This window comes from Xiphophorus couchianus, chromosome 22, assembly GCF_001444195.1.
Source record: "Xiphophorus couchianus chromosome 22, X_couchianus-1.0, whole genome shotgun sequence".
Classification (NCBI taxonomy): Eukaryota; Metazoa; Chordata; class Actinopteri; order Cyprinodontiformes; family Poeciliidae; genus Xiphophorus; species Xiphophorus couchianus.
Window position 1 is genome coordinate 27,740,424 of NC_040249.1, and position 22,053 is coordinate 27,762,476.

Sequence of the window (22,053 nt, forward strand, 5' to 3'; positions counted from 1 at the left end):
GCTCTCGCTGTCCTCAGTGCCTCCCTGTCGCCAGACTTGAAGGCTGAGTTCAGTGCTTTTAGCATTTCATGTACCTCCTTAGTCATCCAGGGTTTTTGGTTGGCCCGAGTGATAATGTTCTTAGTGATGCTGACGTCGTCTGTGCACTTGTTGATGTAGGCTGACACAGTCATGGCGTACTCATCGATGTTGATCTGGTCGTTGTAAGTGGCTGCTGCCTTGAACTTCTCCCAGTCAGAGCACCCAAAACAGTCCTGAAGTGCCTCCATGGCCCCCTCAGTCCACACTCTCACCTGCTTCACTGTAGGTTTTGTTCTGATCAGCAGGGGCTTGTATGCAGGAATTAGCATAACAGATAGGTGGATCACAGATAAAGTGGATCACATTGAACAGCACCCTGACCCTGATCAACTCTGATGACCAGCAAACCATCTCCACTCTTTTCTTCTTCTTTGTCACCCCAATATGACAGCAGATGATTGCCTCTGTGTTGTATCTATTTAAGCATTTGTGCCCAAAAGGCAAACAACAGGATTTACAAACATTTTCCAGATCAGACTTTAGCGCTTAAAAATTTCACACAAAACATGTAGTGTCTGGGTTTTATCATATGCATGTTTCACATATTATAAAACAATTGTTCTTTCTGATTCAGCAAGAGCTACATCACTATTTTAAATGTTAGGTCAGCCATGTAGGCTTGTCAAAGCTGAACTAGATCTTTCACAATAATTACAGATTTTATTTTGTTTGTAAAAGTTCTGAAGTTAGGTTACAGTAATTTAAACAAAAGCTATAAAACAGTCTTTTTTATTTTCTTTTTCTTCACTTTTACAGTTTATAAAAATTATATTGCATTTATCCTCTCCTTTTTAGATATTTTTAGTTATCTTTCAGACAATAGAAGAAGAGAAAATAATTCTGGAGATGTAAACATTTTGTCACATTTATAAAATAATCTGCCTAAGTCACTTTTTGCTACCCATCTCCCCCTCTAAAAAAACCCAACACTTTTAGCAAAAAACTCTTATTTTAGGTGGGTGATGATTTGTCAATATGAAATAAGTTTTTTCTTTTCATGCTCCTCCAGACCTGGAAATGAATAAAGCAAAGCTTGGTCCTCCTCCAGGCTCCAGGACTGAGTCAGAACTGGAATGAAGACGACAGAGAGCAGAGCATTATTCATCGGCTCATGGAGAGCTGAGAGCGGCCATGGTGGCTCCAGCTTCATTTAGAAAAAACTGAACTCTGAATTCCACCTAAATCCAACCAGAAACTTTTTTCTATACTTGTTCACTTGCGTTCAGTCGGTTTTGAGGAGAGCTGTGCTAAGTGCAAAACAAAGTGACTTGTCTAAGTGGGACGTGAAAATAAGCAAGCAACACAAAAGCCTCTTAAAATATACATGACAAAAAGACGTTCCTTTGATTTAACATGGTTATCCATCTGATTAAATCAACCATGATGCCTTGAATTGGAAAGTAATTGCAAATCCTTCACTTTCTGGCTAACAATGGTTAGCTGATCACTATTTTTTAGGATTTGGCATGAACCAATTTTTTCCTCCTACCTGTCATCACAATGATTCATCAGAACCATCAGATTATATGAATATAAAATCACTAAAGTCCTTATTAGTGTCAGAGACTAATAACTCTCACACTCAAACTGTTCTTAGGCAGCTAAATTTTCCTGTGGACTGCAATAGGCTTGGTATGACTTGATTTAGTGAACGTTGCTAAATCAACGTTCACTTGATTTAGTGAACGTTGTGAACGTTGCAAATTGGCCGTTTGCCAATGCTTGACAAACGGCAAGCATTGATGATTTAAAAAATGTGTGATTTAGTTGCAATGAGTGGAACGGGTCTCCTCTGCTCTGACTGTTGGTGAAGGCTTGGTGTTGGATGGAGAAGTGCTGAGGAAGCTAGAGATGGGACATCCAGAGCCAGGCTGAGGCATGGGCGGAGCCTAAAGGAGGCGTGTCAGATGAAGCCCCGCCTCAATGGTCGCGTCGTCTCGCTGAAAACCACGTGAACCTCGTAAAATGAAACAAAAATATGACAGATTGATTGAGCTGAATGAGTTTAGTCCTATTGAACGTGTACTTGCTCTTTTGCCACTTGTGACGTCACCTTTTCAGGCAGAGCGTTGTGGCCCTTTCACAGTGTTGCGCAAAGTGTCAGAGTAAAACTGTCTCACTGAGACTCCAGGCAACAGGAAATCTTCAATGTTGTGGCACATAAATCTGTTGAAGGTTTATCATTCCCGCATCATTCCAAGGTATTTCAACCATGAGCTCAGTGTTGGCTGCTTCAAAGGTGACTGTCCAGAGTGTGAACTTTCTGATCCAGAAGCGTGTTTTCTCTGACAGATGCACTCCGCTGATCTGCCATATGTGATTTATGGCAGATCAGTTCACATAGGGCATAAACGTTCCACATGTTTTACTTTAATGGCAAATAATCTGGAGAGGGGAAGCAGCACGGACAGAACACAGAGACCTGACATGGTGAAAACTGAGGATGAGAACACAAACACAACATGGCGTGAAGGACGTCAGCATTTTCGGCCATGATTCTAAAAGGTTTCACTTTGTGCCGTTGTGTCTTTGTTTGTCCAAAATGCTGTCGCCATGTGAACGAGAAGCAAAATGCGACAAGACGTTTCCGTCTTGCTGTTCTGGCGTTGTCGTCTAAACAGAGCCTAAGCATGCTTCTGTTAACTCAGGGAGGCAGAATAATAATAATAATTATACATGCCACATTTTTTTCATACTTCTTTAAAAAAAAAAAACAATCGTTAATATTTTTACCCCTTTCTCTTCATAATTGCCGTTGACATAAAAACTCCAATAAAACAGAAGTTTGCTATTGCCATGGAGCTACATGTAGACAACGTCAAGGCCAATCGATAGTTTGAAAGCTACTGTAGATCAATCTGGCCCGACTCAAAGACTTCCTCTGAAAACAAACTTAGAAATACATCAAAAAATAGAAATTTCACTTGAATTCCTAATAGTCAACTGACTAGATCTCTACGTAAGAAATGAAACAGGAAGACAGAAAATTAAAAAATAAAAAAACAGTTAGTGAAGTGGATTGCTGGGTACTGAGAGTAAAATGATGAAATGAGAGAATATGGTATGTGCTGAGATTGAGCAAGTTTTATTCCCCCATCTTCACCTACATCATATTACATCATCAGCAAATGGGTATATTGAATCACGCCTTGCTCGCTCTCTCTCTCTCTCTCCCTCTCCCATCTGCCCCGGAGTCTATCTCCTTCATTCATAATCAGTTTAGGACGTAAAGAGAGGGCGGTCTGAATGTAAAGTGGCACTAATCCTGAGTAACCTCTCTGCAGCTCTGGTCTGACAGCATTAAATGGAACTGGGTCGCGTTGAGCAATATCTGTCGTCCCTCTGCTGTCTCGCGTTACATCAAACATTTCCGTATTGTTTTCTGCACCTGCCGACATGTCGGCTCGTTTTCGCACAACACCGGGCAGCACTTGTACCGTGCTTAACCTTTTCTAACTAAAACCATACGGTCATATTGACAGACCCTGTCTGGGTTCTGCACCGCGGTTCGCCCCCTCAGACTGGACGGACAATGAGGAACAGACGCCAAGGCTGTTCCAGTTAACTAAAACTAACTAAATAACACAAATTGAAATTGAGGAAACATTTTTGTCTACTGAAATAATAATAATAAAAAAACTGTAATTGATGTGGAAAAGAACTATAGCAAATTGGAACTATACCAGGCATTTTGAAAATGAACTAAAACATACTGAAAGTACAGGTTTCAGTTCTGCCTTGATGGTGATCTCCCTTCGCTTCCTCTCCCTGCCTCTGTGGCTGATTGTTCATTATGCTCACCTGTTCTCTGCTGCTCCATGTTCTTAGAGCCTAAACGTTTTTTAAAGGTTTTATTGGCTCTGATGGCCTTTATTTGAGAGTGGTCAGACAGAGAAGTGGATAATGAGTGAGGAAGAAGACGTGGCAAAGGTCATCAGCCTGGGACTCCATCCTGTGACGGCCGCATCAAGGACTAAGGCCTCCATACATGGGTGGAGCTTTACCCCTTTGCCACTACAGCAACTCAGTTATGGAAAAACAAGTTTTTGGGGTTTTTTCCCGAACTTGCCGTGTTTCATTAAGCAAATGTATGTTTTTAAAAAGTCATATTATATGGTCAACGAAAACACAGCTACTGTTGTCATCGGTTTCTGCATAACAGTGTGAATCTTTCTGTTGACACAGGCACTACTGGCCTCCCTACGGACGGCTCTGTTGATCATTTACCAGTCATTAAATCTCCCTTCGCTGACCTTCCTGTCGCTGAGAACATCTCGCATCCACCAAGCGATGTAGAATACCTTCACTGGACACAACCTCGACCAAAACATCGTTCTCCCATGGAGGGGTGTAATCAAGCCAGCGGTGTGCAGCTGTGGCTTTCTCATTTTGCTGGTATTGCGCTCTCCTCTCACTCTGGTTTTTGTTGAGACAGCTTATAGAAAACAAGCTTGAGGGGTGGTGAGGTTACTAGACTAGAGGGAAAATAAAAGAGGAGGGATGTGTACAAAGGAAAGAGAAGCACTGTACCAGGTTTTACTCAGGACTTCCCTTCGTAAAACGTTAACATCCTTGTAATAAAGTACTGTTTTACGTCTGTGATCCCTATATAACCTTTAAGCTGCAGTATGCAACTTTTACAAAATTATCTTCTTTCCGCATTTGTTAGAACTGTCACCATGTTGTGACAGCATGTCATAAAACAGATGATCTGAAAGATCTGCCATCTCCTCCCTGAGCAAATGACCAAAAACAACCAATCAGAGCCAGGAGGCGGGTCTTAGTGGTGTCAATCAACCTCATGTAATGTGCTAATGGCAGAGAAACAACTTATAGTTCCAGGAAAAGCTTTTATCTGCCATCATCGTTGGCTATGCTGATTGGCTGCGCTCCCTTCTTCTGGCTCTGATTGGTTGTTTCTGACTGACTGGTGTATTTTTGTAGTTTGTAATGGGAGCACTGGGATACGGCAGAAGAGCTTGATTATCTGTCTTGTACTATACTGTCTGAGCAGTATAGTAGAAGACTTGTTGTGAATTCTTATCTAGTCACATACTTGGCAATAAATTAAGCGTGACATTTATTGTGTGTCCAAAAAGCTTAGCTTCAGTCACAGAAAGTCTATTCCCATCAAAAAGACACTGCAAGAATTTTTTTTTGTTTTTGACAAAAAAGTTCCGTTGTCAAATTTCTTTGACAAACAGAGAACCCCTGCTGCACTTAGCCGGGTTAAATAAAAAGCTGCACCCAAGTCTGATTTTGAGTAAAATGTCCCTGCAGGTTTCTGACTCTACTAACCACTGAAATGAAAGCTAAAAAAAGCAAGGCCAATGAAAGTACCTAACATTTTCTATTTTAGATATGAATCTCATTTGAAAAAATTACAAATTGTCCATCTGCATCCGCTCTGTTTGCTGGAAGGCCAAATTTGAACTCCACGTAAAATTGGTCCGCACTTGGGGCATTGCTGCTTTCTCGTTATGTATGGCTGAGGTCATCACCACGTATGACCTAAAATAAGGCAGATTTCAAAACCAGACACAAAACATTTGATCCTTGCTCTGAAGTGTTGTCACAGTTATGGTGCACGATTGTTGTGTCCCTCCGTTAATTAGACCTGTAACCTCGCCACAGTGATCACAATCAGAAACTCTACCATAGTGCGACATATTCTCTGCTGTCTAGACATCATCTTTATCTCCAAAGCTCTTATTCTACTTAAGTCCTGCTTTTTTAACCCCTGGAGCTCATCACTAAGCATGAATCTGTCTCTCCGATCTTGTTGTTTGTCTCAAAGGCGCTTCTTGATAAGAGTCTGCTGTAGTCTCCCTTACACACTGAACAAAGCCGTTTGTTTCTTCATTTTAATTAAAACTGTGATGTCGTCTGAGGTTTTGTTCTTTTTCAACAACTCCCACTGTCTGTGATTCTAAACAACATCTTATTGTAAATGTACAGTAATTTTTTAGTAGACTGATCTCATAAAAACTAGTTTATTGCAAAATTGGGGTTGTGCAAGTAAATAGTGATCCCAAAACAGGACTAAATTCAGAAATGAATGCATGCTAAATTGAATGGAAATTGCTAAAAGTGGGCCAACTTTGTGGATCTTTGACTTTTCACAGGCGTTTAAGTTGTTCTTGAGAAATCCTTTAATCTCTCATGGCAGCCATTCAGCTGAGTAAAACACCTGGGTGGACCTAGCCCCGCCTTCAAGCTACTTCTCAGTGAAACGCTGATAAAAACTTTGGTAAATGGAAAATAGAGGAGTGATGCGTTGAATACGTCCTGAAGGCAGAGCCTCAGAAAGAGCAGGAGTTTCTTAAAGAGACAGAGGCCCAATTTCAAGGGCTAAAATTACAAATTTATTTTATGTCATATTTGAAATACACATAATTTTTATAACAATTGAAGGTAACATAGTTATTTGATTGAGCTGGTAAATACTTAATAATCAACCTTTAGCTGTATGCAATAGTATTTTGCAAAAGCATCCATGCCTTTTGAACAACTTTCACTTCTTTGACATACACCAACCACAAACTGCTGTGCGTTTCATTAGAAATTTTGAGCGGCGTACAATACAGTTCATGTTCATGTTGTGAACAGGAAACCAAATTAATTATTTATTTTTGTTAATCTTACTAATGTTTAGAAATCACATCTGAAAATGTGGCTGAATTTGGTTTTTGCTCTCTTGAAAATCTTATTTTGTTTCAAATACAAATACAAATCTTTTGTTATGAACAATAGGGTGTTCCCATCAGCATAATACTGCCACTGCCATGTTTCACAGTCTTTGTGCAGTCTTAGTTTTCTATGAAACATAAGCTTTAGCATCTTCTTCCACACCTTTGCTCTGAACTGCACACGTGATATTACAAACCATTGAAGTTGCTATGATTATACATGAACTATCAGAACTAACTGATACTTTATGGGATGTATTTGTTGTTATTATGTTGTACAAAAAGTTATTTCACTAGAATAGAAATCCTTCTAAGCTTCCAAAAGTACTTTGCCACTAGAATTTGAATTAGAAATTGCTGGGTTCAGCCTACAATGGAAAGTTAATAACGTTCTTCTCCAACAAGACGGCAGCTTGACGTCTGTGCTGACTGTTTGAAACTGAACTTCAGCTCTCCCAGATTAGCGAAGTAGGACAACTAATATTGTTTGTATTTTTATTTGCTGAGGGAAGTGGGCTCCTGGGAACATAATAGGAATAAAATAAAAATGTTGTGATATTAAAATGCCACTCTGCTTCTTGTCAAAGTGAACTCTGTCTTACAAAGTACTGTCTAGTTGCTGGCAGGGTTTAACTTTGTGAGGTCTATTAAGTTTATGCTTTTATTGAAGCACATCTATGCACAGCTATGACGCAGAATATTTAAATTAAACATTTCAAGTTAAAAAGAAGCAACTTTTGAGTTCAGCCAGTTTTGTTGATTTCCACTTTTTTTTCTTTTTTTTATTTGAGCTACGTAAGTTTAACATGCACATGAAAACTGATCAATTTGTGCTTATTAAACATGAAATGCTGATTATTGAAAAGAGATTTTATGAAAAATCTTATTTGATGGGCAGGAATTATTATTATTTTTTTTACAAATCTAGGAAATAGTACAATACAAAATTCAAAATATTAAACCTACTATCATCATTTTGATATCATAAGCTATATGCATTTCTTGCACCCTGTGACAAACTTACATACTTGTATTCCAAAAATATATTTATTAATTATTTAAATTTTGCAAACACTGTAGCCTATATTAAAAGTTTTCAAAGAAAATTGCTATCATTTTTTTTTATCATATGCATTGAATATACATTTAATCTGTTTTGGAAAAATTATACTCTCATGTGAACATCTGAAAATCCGGAAGCTAATTTTCTCTTGCTCTTAAATCTATTGTAATTTACATGCATAAAATAAACTTGTGCAAGGGCAGCACAAAGACAATTCATAAAAAGAATAATTTTGTCCCTAAATGATGCTAAATTACAATTAGTGGATGATGATCCGTCAAGATGATCGGTGATCGCATACGTCTATCCTGTCTCATGCCCAATAGTCATATTATAATAGACTTATTACAAAACACAGAGAAGCAGCATTATGATGAACCTTAAATCTGGAAGAAGCTGTAAGAAAACTCTAAAAGGGCTGAAACACAGAGCTCCTCTATATGGAGGCCAAAACCCTTTAGAGCCGCCGTTGACCCAAAATAACTGGAACATTGAGCAACATATTTGCTGTGGATATATGATTTTAACGATGGCGCTTAACAAAATGTAATGTTTGTTACTGGTTTTCTCAACTGTTGACTATATGATGTGCTTATGATGCTTTTTATGTTCATGAAATGTGAAATGTGCTATACAAATAAACTTGATTGATATATTATCTACCATCATTTGACAACAGAAAAATAACTGAGGTAGCTTTTACTTTAAGGTAAAATATCGTCTGTAATTTATTTGTGAAATTTCTTCCCAGAATAAGTGAAACTTCTTGCTTATTGAACTGGGTTGTACATCCCACCATGCTGCTGATTCCCTCTCGGCGTTTTGATGATGACCTTTTCGGTCGTCAGCCTGTCCGCTCAGTTTTAGGGTTGGACGTTGGGAACTGAAGGGAAAACGAAGGTAAGATGACCCCGCGCGGTTCAGGTGTGTGTATTTCTGTGTCCTCCATAATGATCTATACCACAGGCTTTATTTCAGTGACTAGACACTGGCGATAAATCCTGCTTAAAGTTCGCCCTTCCTCTTATCACAGTGAAACTATAGTGGATGATGGACTGTATCTTTTTTTTCTTTACAGTCCTCCATTTGATACTCCCCTTCTATTCTTTTTTATTCTCACCATGCATCACTCAAGTTTACATCACTTCTCCATTTTTCTCACTGAAATCGCATTTATTGTCATTTTTCTCATTTAGATCTTTTAATCTCAGCCTCTTTTCACTGAGGAATAGAGGCTGAAGCGATGATTATCTAAGCAGAGCTCTTCAGCCTATTAGCCGCCCAGTTTCCCCCCTTGCCCCGTTCCTTTTCCTCTTCTCCCTCTTACTGGGTTTGTAATGAGATCAAAATTCGAGGCAATTAGTTCCCTCTACCATTTTCTTTGCTTCCCTTATCGCTCACTTGTCACATCTACTCCGCTGCTCATCCATTCTCACAAAACAACAAAACCACATAATGAGAGAGTAAAAGCAACCAGTTGCTACGAGAATTTGTGAGAGCTTTCAACATTCTGGAACTGTTAGCATTCCACACAAGCTAAGCAGGCTCTAAACATGCCAACAAAAATATTGGGATTCAGAGTCAAAAGAAAGATCCAGCAAAAGTCTACCTTTATTCTCTCAAAACTTTGTTTCATGCAAACAACTATGACCTTAAGTCAGCTATAAGGTGGGAAATGTTCTAAATAAAATGATCTTAGCTAGTCGTACCCAACTGTAACATTTATAATTCTGGTACAGTACCTTACAAAAGCTTTTTCACCATTTTGTCAAACCTATACTTCACTATATTACAATGTCATTTTGTGTGACAGATCAGCAACACAAAGTAGAGTCTGAGTGTGAAGAAGAATAAAATGGGATACGTTTTACATACATTAGCTGAATCCAGGAGTTCTGTGAAGTTGGTTAAAAATAAGACTCTTGTTCAAAGAACAATTACTGAGATGAGAAAAGTTTGAAAGGTTCATTGACAATAATGGACAAAGAGATGACTCTTCCGGGCTTTTTCAGAGGAGACGGAGGACGGAACTGGAGAGGAGAGGTAAGTGGTTATTATCCAAGGTTGGAATGAATAAAACGTGCTGTGAAATGGATGGAGATGGATCCTTAGCGCTGACAGACGCGGTCGGGGGGCCGTTCCTGGGGATCGTGAGTATTTCCACTGAAGCTAAGGGTTGGCAGGTGGTGGTGAATGTTGGTGTGGTGATTGTTTCCTTTTGTCCTTCTTTCCAGGTTGGAGTTGTGGCACGTTGGAGGGCTTTACATGCAGGTGAGTGAGCAGTGGGTTGTTTGAAGTGATCCAGTTTGCTCTAGGAGGGTGGCCAGAGGAGCTAACGAAGAGTTCTCATATAGGCCGGCACCAGTAACTGAGTAACCAGCATTGGAAAATGAGGAGACTACTCACTTGTGTTAATTTTGGACACGCTGGTGACCAGAATGCCTAGACTGATTACCCATTGGATTGCCTTCTTCCTCTGCTGGCCATTAGCATGGGTAGGCTAGTGTTAGCATCAGATATGCTGGTCTTCTGTAGAGGAGAGTACACTAACCCAAAAGGGTCAACAAAATGCAAAAACCAAAAACAAAACAGCAAAAATCTACAACGGAAGTCATGCTACCAAGTTCATCATAACTTTCGCTTTGGAATGAATTTCTGTTTAGCATAGCTTATGTTTTGGTCTTTTGCATTTTGTTGACCCTCCTGGCTTACCGTTGGAAAAATGTGTGCAAATATTCGTCGATATTCTTATGAAGCCCAAAATCACAATTTCGCTACTGCAGGGTTTCCATTAAATAAGACATGAAATTAACATTACACTTGTGTAAGCTCATTCACATTGATGTTAGGAGTTACATGAGATATTCAGAATTCAGCCACGATGCTAGCACTCATCATCTATCAGCCCTCAGAGGAGATATCGGCATCTTATTCAGGCATTGGAGCAACAAGTCCCACCTACTTTAGAGCAGCTGTATGTGCAGTATTTTGGGGGAATTGGAGATGGTGATTTTCCAGAAAAGCCAATTGTGGATTTAACACCTTAGAATGACACATAACTTTGTATGAACTGTGATGCTGTGAGAGCTCTGGTGGAGGCAGCCGCACATTGTCTGAAAAAAATAAAAACATCATCCTTCTACTACTTCTTGTCGTCTTCTTTGCGCCAGTAGTAAACTTCGGCTGTTGATCACGTGACTCGTGTGAAAAAAGTGTTTCCATTGCAGTTTAGTGAAATGCATCTATTTCGATACAAACGAAAACCATCTCATCCAAACATTAAAACTTTTTTATTGAAAAGAGTTATCTGCTCAACCATAGAAAGCCTACAATTGAAATCTGCGCTTAAATCCAATTTATAATCTGTGGAATGACTTTGGTCTTCACAGATGTTCTCCATCAAGTCTGACTGAACTTCAGTTGGCTGAACCTTAATGGTTCTGATAGGTTTGAAAATGAAAAGGATGAATTCATCTTTGGTGAATTCTGGTTCCGTACTGAAAAAGTCACCACTGCCTTTCTAAGCTCTCGAGAACTGGATGGGAAATATTCTAAGCATTGTTTTGGTTGTCTGTCTGTCTTTCTCTCTCTTCTTCTAATATTGGTTTTGTGTTTAGGTAGTGCACACACACAGAGTCCAGCAACACTGCTGAAGGAGAATTGATGTGCAGCAAATGACAAAGAGTCATCAACAGAAAATAGCCCTAGCTGGACAAGTTGGTGTGGGTGTGTGTGTGGGGGGGGGGGCTTGTTGTCAGAGTGAGTTTGGGGAAATGGCCTGGCATGGTTGATTACACTTTAGCAGTCAGCCAGCCGCTACAGCCTGGAAGAGTTCGACCTTTCAGTGCCATCATATATATAGAGACAAAACGCGGCGGGACGAGGCAATGGAAGACGACGGTGAGTCACTGCGAATGCACACAGGTCGGATGCCACTGATACCCACACGTCGCTTGTATCTCCAATTTGAAATTTTAGTCTGATGGCTGCCCTTTACTCTCACCTGTACAAAATGAAACTCGAGACCTCTGAACCATGTCAAGCCAATGAAGAAAATGTTCAGAAATAGACATTTGTATCAATCACACCGCCTGGAGATCCCTGACTTCAGGACACGACCGACATGACCAGGACAGGCGGACAATTTCTGCTAGAGCTTTATTACCACTGCCTGCACAGGATGAATTATCTATTGGCTTTATCATTTCTAAACGAAAGTACAAATGTTTTAAATGCATGTTCAATAACCAAAAAAAAGAAAACACTAATAATCTTTCAGATCCTGAACAATAAACTTCATAACACACTGACAGTTCAAACAATTTTAGCGGTTAATTTATTTCTAACCTCTTAACAGAGTGACTCCTTATAACACCTTTTGCAGAATCTTTGTTTTCCACGAAAGCAGCAAGATAATTGCTTAATGTTGCTGCTTTATTTTTCAAGGATAAAATTTGGCGAAGCTAATGTGGCCTTCAGCATCTTCTCGGAACCTGAACCACTAAGCTGCAAGTGCACCAAAGAAAAACACATAATGTTGAATTTTATATGTATCTAAGCAAAAAATGTAGTGTACTAGTAGCACAAATTTCCCTTTGAACAAATGAAGCTGAAGAAAGACAGAGCACCTGTTGTAGAGGGCTTGAGCATCGGGAGAATAGCTGAAAACGAGAAAGCAGAACTCTGACATGGAACAAATGGAGATGGGGCCTTAGCCTTCACATTAATTGTCTTGAATTATTCAGCTGACTCTAGAGTGTGAGGACCACTTGAGCACTTCTGCTGTGTGTGTGCAAAACCGAGTGAATGGAAGATAAGTGGTTAAGAGCGTGTGCTACTTTAATGTTCATTCAGTATGTATATGCAGCCCTGTCTCATCAAAATAACACGCCAAGTCATTATTCATGTCATTACAACATGTCTTGGCTTTAGTGCTACTAAATGCCAGGAACACTTATGCTTTACTAGTGCCCTGATATTGCATGAATATCACATTGATCGTCTTTTCCCCATGTTTTGGTGCATTTTTCATGTTTAATGTGATTTATTTTTCACTTTGGACTTTTTTTAACAGTGTAAACCATTTGGAAAAACCTTAAAAATGCAACTAATTTCCATAAGTAGCATGCTATATCAGTGCATTGTGTTGGCATCAAATGGACATGTCAATATGCTATGAGATTAATCTACTTCTCTCATTGAGTTTGTGGTATGCAGTTAGTGACCTCCAGAAACAACTGCTCACTCTTCATTAAATAGAACTGCATCCATGTGTCAGGTTACATTATCCACACACACACACAGTGTGCAATCAGAGTCTTTATTACTCATCTCCAATGATCAGCTGCCTGCTGCATTTGCCCTTCAACGCCAGCTTAACTTAGATTTTCCATCCGTCTCCGTCCCTCCAACCCTGCGCCTCTCCGTTTGCTGGCTGTAAACATGGTCTCAGTTTTACGTCTGTCTACTAAACCAGCATGACTCCAAGCACTTCTCCATCACCAGGCAGGGCGTCGGGTTGAGAGCTAGGACCTCTAAATATTGGGTTTGTTCATTTTTAGGGGCAGTAGATCACAAGTTGTTCAGGTTAAGAGTAGGTTAGGGTCTACATGCTAACATGCTAACTTGCTTGTTGCTAGTGACTGTAACGCACAGGAGCGCAGGACGGATGGGTCTAGATAACAATACTACAATGGGATTGATATTAGTGTAACAGAGTTAAAAATGCTAAGTGTTGTTAAGTAACAATTTTACGCCATTATTTATTTAAAATATGTGAATTTTATTTTTTGAACTTTTATTTTGAAGTTCCGGTTTTTGTGCCCTTTCTTACTTGTGTGTACGTGAATTCCTCTCCCTCATATCTGGTACTTTCTCAGCATTTCCTAACAACCAGCAACAGCCCACAATACTGGTGCACCGATTGCAGTTTTCTGGCCAATCACTGATTACCCATCTATTAAAACCCCTCACCTGCCGATTCCAATTTTGGCCGATACCAATTTTTTGGGCTAACATGTTGCTAAATGTAGCAAGAAAGTTGATGAGTTGCCAACGGTGAGATGACTATTATTAACTGCAAACATATAGAACTGATCTGGTGGGCCAGTCTGCTAGTCAAACCTCTATCACAGCAGAGCAGAAGAAGATAACAGTTGGTTTATAGACCTTCGCCAAGGTGAATAAAATTGGTGGTTAAGATCGACTTCACATGTAAAAATCGGCCGATCACCGATTTCCCAAAGTTAGGGAAATCGGCACCAATAAATCGGTGCATCCCTAGCTCAGAACATTCATCCTTCCTCAAATCTACCCAGATCCCGACTCTATCAAGCATCAGTTGGCTGAATGAAACCTGATTCATAGAAACGTTTTATGAAATAAAACACCCCTAATGTCTTCCACAACCCTGACGTTCTCGTGTTCTGACACAAATTTGTTTCGTGGCTTGTAGGCAGGAGGTAAAAAATGTGACATCAGTAACTGTAGTGGACTCTAACTTCATCAAGCAACTTTTAAAAAAACTATTTATGCTCTAAAGATTCTGATTAGTTCACTTTAACATCGCAGACCCAGTTGTGTCAGCTGGATTTGTGCTCAGGCTTTTTATTGCGCTTTATTTTCAGCACCAGTAACACGGTCCCTTCAGCTCATTGTGCTTTTATTGTCTTCTTTCCATTATCTAATTTTGCTCAGCGCGCCTCTCACTCTGAAGGGCTTTTCTCCAACTTGATGTTGTCTTCAAGGTACAAATGGACCCTGCTCATGAGATGTGCGGCGGAGCACCCACATTAATAATTTGTAGCTAATATCTCTTGTCCTTGCAGCAACATAAACATGCTTTTCCTCAGTGTCTCACCTTTCTCGATTCCTCGTCCTCTGCTCTTCCCTCTTCTCTCTCTCGCTCAGTCCCTCTTTCCTCCCGTCTCTCTTGCTCCCAGAACAAGCTCTGAATGGAAGAGTGTTTTTTTTTTTTATGTTAGCATTCTGGGCCAAAAGGCAGGACTGTTGTGTATGTGGGCTGTGACACTCAAATATTAAAGAATCCCTCACTCGTTTGGCGGACTTCAAGGTGTTCGTCTATTTAAATGCTAAATCTCGGCTCTGCCACCGGGGATGTTTGAAGAATCATTCAGAGCTCAAGCCATGGGTCAGATTTTAACACTAGCGGAGCCGCCCTGGATGTGTCAGAAGCACAGCGTGTTCTCCAGAGATCACACTGGTAGCACAGTGTCCCTGTTCCACCATGGATGAGCAGCTTCCATGTGAAACTTTTAATCAAAAGATCTAATTTGCTTTTGATGTTCGAAAAGGACATTATTTACACACGCACAAGAATACGATACAAAAGGGCAGTTTTCACGTCTTTTTAGTGGCGAGACCCAATTAAAATGATCAAGTTAATTACAGGGTTTGTAATTGATAATTAATCACATTTTAATCGTGCCACATATTGACAAAATAAGTTACATTCTCAATTCAAAAAGCCTTTTTGTTGCTAAATTATTGACACATGAGCTCAACAAAAATATTTCTTGTTTTTGATCTTTTTATTTAGGTTCTCCAACTAACACTTTGATGCAAAGTGTCATTCTACCTATTCAACTTTCCGGCGTTTCAGTAAGCCCTGATCATTCATGGAACTTCTTTAGAAATGTGGACGGTGGACTCTGACATTAGCGTTGGGGACGTCTGTGCTACATGTTTAGCATTGAGATGCTGTGATTAGCTTCTCTAAGAGGCTAACTCCTTTTAGCACAACTTGAACACAGGAGTAGTGTTTTCCAATATCTCATCAGATCAGTTTTTTGAGGCAAAAATTAGTTGATGTTTATATAGTTGATATTTTTAGGTCAATGTTATCGGAATACATTTCTTTTCAGATAGAGCTGGGCGATACAGCAGAAAAATTTACCACGGTAAAAGTGTCTCATATCAGCCGATATCCACAATTGTCAATATCGATAACTATTGATTCGTTTTTTTGTTCTAAATATCTTAAATACTGCCAAACTGGTAGCATGAGCTTTCCTTTAAAATCCACAGTTTTCACTCCAGGCCATTGTTTTTTTTATCTTTCAGCAACTTTTGAGAGATTTGTAGTGAAACCTGAAACTGCTGCTGCGCAAGATACTGAACATGTTGTTGCTAGGTAACCAAAGAGTGAGTGAGTTAGTTGACGCCACCAATCTTGCTTATTGCGCCATGAGAGGTCAAGCAGCTAAAACCTTTTCTCTTCCTACATATCCCAGAATGCTGTGCGGTTCTGGATCGGAGTTCAGCTAATATTCTCTATAATGAATATTATGTCAGATGTATTCTCTATTGATATTGATCATTGATCACTACATACATTGTTCTTTTTAGCTATAGACAGTTTTCTCAAAATATACCTCGGAAATTCAGAGGTAAGGTTGTTAGTTTGTTTCTCATGTCAAAACATTGTGAAAGAAGTTTTAATCATGGAAAAATTACGACTGTATTTACATTTTAATAGAAAATGTCAAAATAAACCCCTCTCTCCCACACACACTCAATAATTTGTGTAATAATATCAATGAAATGTTTCTCGTGTTGGTATGTTTAACTGGCATTTTGGTCATTTGTCTTTTGTGATAAGCTTTCCATAAAAGCCATTAAACGTAACAGTCATTAGAGTCAATGCCTTTTAATGAAAAAAGAGATTTTGTAACTTTACCTCCGCTACATAACGTCTGTATTTCTTGTCATGCTGCTCCACTCAGTCTAAATGCCGCAAAATGATCCCAGTAGGCAGAGATCGAGTGAAAAACAGAACCAGACAGAGAAACATTCTGGACTGGCAGCATGATTTTCGGCTGTTTGTTTTCTCATTTTGTCGGGATGTCTCTTGTCACCACAGATATTCTCCGGCCCTTCTCTGCAGTATTAACTTTCAATAAGGTTTCGTTTCAAAAAGGCAGTTCCACTTCCACTGTGCTGCTCTCGTCACTTCCTGGTGCTCTGTGGCCCCGGTCAAACACATTGGGACGCCTGTCTCATTTACCATCAGACAAATTTCTCCGAGTACAACCATTCATCTAGTTAAGTCTAGATGCACTTGTCCCTGATAATAAAAAATAATAGCACAGCGATCTGTCAGGGGAAATGTAATTTAATTAAATTATCTACTGTAGTCCTCAGTTCTTTCCCCCCTTTATTATAGCCCTGACACAAATCACTGGGATGAGACAAGAAAATCTTAACATCAGCCAGTAGATGCAGACACTTGACACTTGCAGAGATTTTAAACTCCCTCTGCATGTGCATGTGTGTGTGTGCGTGTGTGTGTTTTGGAGTCAAAGTGCACTTAAGTGAGAAGTCCTTAGACAAGACACGAATTGAGGTTTTTATAAGTGTAAACTAACAATATGAGTGTATGCATTTATCCCTTTCCGGAAATCAGGTTAGATCAGATATTTTAATAATCAGATGGCGTCAACCTGCCATGACTTTGCGTAAGAAAAATGTCTTCTTCTTTCATTGACTCACTTTCCCCTGACAGAGGAATTTGAATCCTGTTCCAGTTTTTTTAGTTCACATTAAGAACGTAAGAGGGTGTTAGAGGAAGAGAAGGGAGGCTGGTGAACATACTGGTTATGCTGTCACCATTATTAGAGACGTTGCCATTTATAATGCAATGTTATTTTTTTTTCCTGGATGGATGCTTTATGAAGGTATAGAGAATTAGCGTTGCCATAGTGGAGTTAAGAATTTTAAAGCCAGTTTTACACATTACTCAAGGCAACATCCAGTTTTGTGTGTCGTACAGATAGAAGACGTGATGCAAAGGTTGTTTGGAGACAAATTAATACCAGTGTGATAAAAGATCCATCATAGAAGGAAAAAAAAATCTTTATGATTCATCAGCGTGAGTATAATAATAACTGAAAGCAAGGCAACGAGAGTTTCAGTGTGGATGAGAAACAATAAACAACAAATAAAGAATCTCAAGATGCACTACATGAACGTTGACTCAAGGATTTATATGAGACTACTTCACCTGTTCAGAATTTTTTTTATGCACTAGTATTAGCTCACATGTCAAACGCTACATTTAGGTGTCCCAATTACATCCATAGCAACAGGCACAGAAAATAAAGTCAATAAAAACAATGAACAATGGTTCTGTTAAAATAAAAGAAGGTTCCTCAGAACAGAGCAACACTCTACATCTAGATTTATTTCAAAAACTGCTTCTGATCACCACTGCTCACATCACACTGATAAGGTTGGGACTGGATAACTTCCTGGTTTTCAATGTCATCCTAGCATAATATTGATAGTAATTCCCACACACAGCTTTAATGTAATCTTGGATTCTCTCAGGTTCATATAAAACATCTGCAGATCTACTCACTCCCGTTCCTGTTGCTAATTAGGGCACAGAGGAGTTTTTTTGCCCATATCAAAATACATGTATTTCACAAAACTGCAATGGAAACACTTTATTCATATCACAAGTCACGCGCTCAACAGCCGGATGTTACTATTGGTGAAACCGACAAAGACGACAACAGCAAGTGGTAGGAGGATGATGGTTTGTTTTTATTTTTTCGGACAAGGCCCAGCTGGCTCCACCAGAGCTCTCACAGCATCACACGGTTCAGAATAAGTCAGAACGTTGATTCTCTTCTGTAAAATGGTGGACTACAATTCCCCCAAAACGTTGTGAACGTAGACAACGTGTTCCCAAACACTTCCATGTTCTTATAACACAGCTGACAACTGGCTGTGGAATATTTAGGAGCGACGAAATTTCATGACTGGATTTGTTGCACAGGTGGGGTTTTATCACAACTCCACGCTTTCATTCACTCAGTTCTAGAGTGCGACCCATTCTGTAACAAATGTTTGAAGAAACAGTCTGTGTGCCGAGGTTCTTCATTTTATGCTCCTGTGGCCATGGAAGTGATCGGCACACCTGATTCCGATCATTTGGATGGATGAGCAAATACTTTTGGCAATACAGTGTATCTCATGTAACTGTTTGCATCCGTCGTTGACGGATGTCAAAGTTCACTTCTCACGTGAACAAAGCTATTCATGTGTGATTTTAAATTAATGTCTTGTGTAATGGAAACACCGCAATTGCAAATTTGTGTTTTTGTTCTCACAGAAAATAAAACATAGATTTGTGCAGATTTATAATGAGACACCCAAGAGTAAACTAATCACAATGAATCAGCAGCAGACGCTGTTACTGCTTAAACCATCTGGTAAATATGGAGGTCAGTGTTAGCCTGCAGTAGCAAAGTAACTCTGACAGCTCAGTTATTTTGACAACACTAATGATTACATGGATGAAAACATAGAAGACAGCAAACTGGATACAAGAGATGATTAAGGGAAAGAGGGACATGTGCTTAGGATTATGGATGGATGAATGGAGGGATGGAAAGCACATGGTGGGCAGTTCACAGTGGAGAGGAGCTTTAAGGACTTTGGAAAGCCGTGGAGCAGAGAGGGAAGACGAGGCACAGGCAAAGAGAAAGCTTTTTGCAACTTGCCACAAGAGACTACACAGTTTTTCTGCTCAGATGGTTTCCACTTGTTAGCTCAGTAAGTGTGTGTATGTGTGTGTTTGCACTAATCTAAGCCTCAACATGCCGGGCAACACTGGGAACGCCTTCCACTCTGTTGTCCTTCTCTGCACTGGATGCGCTCGGACTTTTATTTCTGTTTACATCAGTCATCTGGTTTCCATTGTGCTTCTGATTTACAGTTGCACAATGTGAATGGAAATAGTTCAAGGTGTGTTTAGTCTGTTCAGAATGAAACTTGATACCCATCAGAGGAATAGACACTCTATTCATAAATGCCATCTAAATTGTAGATAAAAATTAAAAAAAGAATGAGTAAATTTCCACCAAAAAGCAAAACAATTTTGAGAAAAATCTCAGAAACTTTAGAGATAAAGCAAGGTAAATGACTTGGAGATTTTGAGATTATTCTCAGAAAGTTTCTAGAAACAACTCGGAAATTTCCAAGTTTGAAAAGTCAAATATTTTCTAGAAATAAAATCTTAGAATCTTTGAAATTCAGACGTGCATAAGTTCTTACTAGAAATGTTCTATTTTGTTTAGCAAAATTTTGACTTTATGAAACTCAGAATCTCTTTTTTTCTCTACTTTTATAGCAGAAATGTACCCCTTTTTCCCTATCTACGACTCTAATACATCATTATAGTTATGTGACACAAAGTTATATGGTAATAGGTCCCTCTCTATTTTATTCTAAAACAGCCAAAGCAAATGTTCAACTTTTGAAAGTACAGTTTTTTCTAAACTTTTCTGAGAACAAATTTCCAATGTTCCAAATAACTCATGAATAGAAACCGTCTTTCTAATTATGGCAAAATATTCCAGAAACAAAAACATGTTAAGACATCCAACTCCACGCTGGCATTCACTCATCTGTTTATTCTGTGGTGTGAATCAAGTCATTTTCACTGATTCCTTAATACAGGCATGGTCTGGGAAAACCTCCCAGTGTTTTGATAGTGGCAAAAAATATCACAGTATTTTAATGACATTTTTGTTATTATAATTTAACAATAATGGATTGTACAAAAAATATCACCAAAAAAAAGCTTAGTTTTAAAAACTTTTTATTTTCGATATGTCCTTTATCATTCAACATCCTTTCTGATGAATTTCCAACATGTTCCAGTGGTTAGAATATATCAATTGACTTGAAACAGATCTTTATTCATTCAAACATTTGCTTTTATGACAGTAGATTCACTGCAACATATTCTCATTATAAGCCACAGCTTTACCTGATTCATATTGACTGTTTGCTTCAAAGTATCTCTTGAGATTGGATTTGTCACCAGGTACAAGGTGGATCTTTCGTCCCTCTCAGTCTCTGACTTTCTCAACCAAAGTGACTCTTTGTATTTTGAAAGCGAAGAATTCAGAGTTTATTATTTATTGGCTAAGTGGCATTAGATCCATATCCCCTGCCCAAACACCTGGGCGTACGTGTTAGACCGAGAACGCTCAAAGGAAAGCAAGACGGTCAATAATAGATTAAACAACATGCAAAAAGCAGCAGAAGTAGAAGGTGTGTTAAATAAAAGAGTTTTCTTTACAATATTAAAGGTCACCGAAGACAAAAGAAAAAGCCAGACTGGAACTTTGCATAGTGAGTGATTCACAAGCAAGGAAATGCTGGAACCTGGAACAAAGAGGCCTGGATGAGGAATGACAATATAATCCAGTTATACAACAGAGAAATTTACAATATTGTTCCAATCTCAACATGCAAAGTCCAATCTCATTGTGTTTGTCTACTCAAACTACAGCAAAATCTGCTCCTGCTGCTGCCTTTAGCCCTTTTCCTTTCTACAAAAAAAAGTCAAGTTAATGTGTCAGACCTTGGTGATTTATCACTACTATTCTCTGAAACCTCAGACAGGCTCAGCATGTTCATCCTCTCATCACTGTATGAGGAAAAGACGACGCATGCTTCACAGACCCACAAGTCTACATCTTTCAATATACAGTAATATTTACTTTAATTTACAATACAGTTTGCTTTGTGTGGTATTGATTCACAATAGCAATTTTAAGGTACACAACAGACAATAACAGGCAAATTGTTTCCAGTAAAATTCCAGCCACTCATTTTAATCATTGCTTTATTTTTGTCTAAAGAGAACGTAAATATCAAAGCACAACCAGCTCATCAATTTTTTTTTAAGTCAGTTCAAAGAAACCTGTTTTCTGTGCAGCAGCAAGAAGCGTTTAGCCTTGTTTAAACAAGTTCATAACTTACAATAACTCTTGAAGAATTTTGAATGAATTCGATTCATGTTATTTCCCTTTGAGAAAAAGGATCCAGTTAATTCGATTCAAAAATACCTTATTGATCCCAAACTGGATTGTTGTGAAATATGCCAATGCTTGTCAGTGAGGTCTTTGAATTAGAAAAGAAAGCTTCATGTAATGCATTTGCGATGATTAATATGCAACATTCACTAATCTTTTGTGTTGTGGCAATAATCCAAAATGAAGAAGTCATCCTTTTCGAAGTGCTACCAAGACGATGCAGTTTGAGAAAAAAGTGAGTTTCATTAAAGCAGGAGACAGAGTCGGTCTCTACTGTTTGTTTTTTCCCAGGTTAGACAGATAACTTTGCCGGATCGGTATATCAGGACGTTCCTGGATTCTTATTGTCATTTCGAGCTTTCATTGT